This window comes from Drosophila bipectinata, unplaced genomic scaffold (assembly GCF_030179905.1).
Source record: "Drosophila bipectinata strain 14024-0381.07 unplaced genomic scaffold, DbipHiC1v2 scaffold_218, whole genome shotgun sequence".
Classification (NCBI taxonomy): Eukaryota; Metazoa; Arthropoda; class Insecta; order Diptera; family Drosophilidae; genus Drosophila; species Drosophila bipectinata.
In genome coordinates this window covers 1-2,500 of record NW_027222863.1, presented here as the reverse complement: position 1 = coordinate 2,500, position 2,500 = coordinate 1, and the positions used below count along the sequence as shown (strand labels likewise).

Below are 2,500 nucleotides of genomic sequence, written 5' to 3'. Positions count from 1 at the left end.
GGGGAAACCCTGATGGAAGACCGAAACAGTTCTGACGTGCAAATCGATTGTCAGAATTGAGTATAGGGGCGAAAGACCAATCGAACCATCTAGTAGCTGGTTCCTTCCGAAGTTTCCCTCAGGATAGCTGGTGCATTTTAATGTTATATAAAATAATCTTATCTGGTAAAGCGAATGATTAGAGGCCTTAGGGTCGAAACGATCTTAACCTATTCTCAAACTTTAAATGGGTAAGAACCTTAACTTTCTTGATATGAAGTTTAAGGTTATGATATAATGTGCCCAGTGGGCCACTTTTGGTAAGCAGAACTGGCGCTGTGGGATGAACCAAACGTAATGTTACGGTGCCCAAATTAACAACTCATGCAGAAACCATGAAAGGCGTTGGTTGCTTAAAACAGCAGGACGGTGATCATGGAAGTCGAAATCCGCTAAGGAGTGTGTAACAACTCACCTGCCGAAGCAACTAGCCCTTAAAATGGATGGCGCTTAAGTTGTATACCTATACATTACCGCTAAAGTAGATGATTTATATTACTTGTAATATAAATTTTGAAACTTTAGTGAGTAGGAAGGTACAATGGTATGCGTAGAAGTGTTTGGCGTAAGCCTGCATGGAGCTGCTATTGGTACAGATCTTGGTGGTAGTAGCAAATAATCGAATGAGACCTTGGAGGACTGAAGTGGAGAAGGGTTTCGTGTGAACAGTGGTTGATCACGAGTTAGTCGGTCCTAAGTTCAAGGCGAAAGCCGAAAATTTTCAAGTAAAAATAAATATTACAATTATTGTGAAAATTATATACTTGAATAATTTTGAACGAAAGGAATACGGTTCCAATTCCGTAACCTGTTGAGTATCCGTTGGTGATGAAATATGGGCCTCGTGCTCATGCTGGCAACAGGAACGACCATAAAGAAGCCGTCGAGAGATATCGGAAGAGGTTGCTGGTCTGTGTTCTAGTCGTACTACCATGGAAGTCTTTCGCAGAGAGATATGGTAGATGGGCTAGAAGAGCATGACATATACTGTTGTGTCGATATTTTCTCCTCGGACCTTGAAAATTTATGGTGGGGATACGCAAACTTCTCAACAGGCCGTACCAATATCCGCAGCTGGTCTCCAAGGTGAAGAGTCTCTAGTCGATAGAATAATGTAGGTAAGGGAAGTCGGCAAATTAGATCCGTAACTTCGGGATAAGGATTGGCTCTGAAGATTGAGATAGTCGGGCTTGATTGGGAAACAATAATATGGTTTATGTGCTCGTTCTGGGTAAATAGAGTTATAATCATTTATGGTTGTAACTTGTTCCCCGGATAGTTTAGTTACGTATCCAATTGTGGAACTTTCTTGCTAAAATTTTTAAGAATACTAGTTGGGTCAAACCAATTAGTTCTTATTAATTATAACGATTATCAATTAACAATCAATTCAGAACTGGCACGGACTTGGGGAATCCGACTGTCTAATTAAAACAAAGCATTGTGATGGCCCTGGCGGGGTGTTGACACAATGTGATTTCTGCCCAGTGCTCTGAATGTCAAAGTGAAGAAATTCAAGTAAGCGCGGGTCAACGGCGGGAGTAACTATGACTCTCTTAAGGTAGCCAAATGCCTCGTCATCTAATTAGTGACGCGCATGAATGGATTAACGAGATTCCTTCTGTCCCTATCTACTATCTAGCGAAACCACAGCCAAGGGAACGGGCTTGGAATAATTAGCGGGGAAAGAAGACCCTTTTGAGCTTGACTCTAATCTGGCAGTGTAAGGAGACATAAGAGGTGTAGAATAAGTGGGAGATATTAGACTTCGGTTTGGTATCGACAATGAAATACCACTACTCTTATTGTTTCCTTACTTACTTGATTAAATGGAACGTGTATCATTTCTGAGCCATTATACGGATATATTTATTATATCTTATGGTATTGGGTTTTGATGCAAGCTTCTGATCAAAGTATCACGAGTTGTTATATAATCGCAAACAAATTCTTTAATGAGAGATGCATTCATGTATTATCGATTTGAAAAATTTGGTATAACTCCAATTACTCAGGTATGATCCAATTCAAGGACATTGCCAGGGGAGGGAGTTTGACTGGGGCTGGGCGGTACATCTCTCAAATAATAACGGAGGTGTCCCAAGGCCTGCTCACTGCGGACAGAAACCACACATAGAGCAAAAGGGCAATGCTGACTTGATCTCGGTGTTCAGTACACACAGGGACAGCAAAAGCTCGGCCTATCGATCCTTTTGGTTTAAAGAGTTTTTAACAAGAGGTGTCAGAAAAGTTACCATAGGGATAACTGGCTTGTGGCGGCCAAGCGTCATAGCGACGTCGCTTTTGATCCTTCGATGTCGGCTCTTCCTATCATTGTGAAGCAAAATTCACCAAGCGTTGGATTGTTCACCATGCAAGGAACGTGAGCTGGGTTTAGACCGTCGTGAGACAGGTTAGTTTACCCTACTACTAATGTACCAAACGTTGTTGCGACAGCATT

General features: G+C 41.6%; 1 pseudogene; it reads left to right on the top strand.

The window, feature by feature from the left end:
* Positions 1–2,500, top strand: part of LOC138927306 (large subunit ribosomal RNA) — a pseudogene marked incomplete at its 3' end in the record, with an annotated part of 3,532 nt that extends 1,032 nt beyond the window's left edge.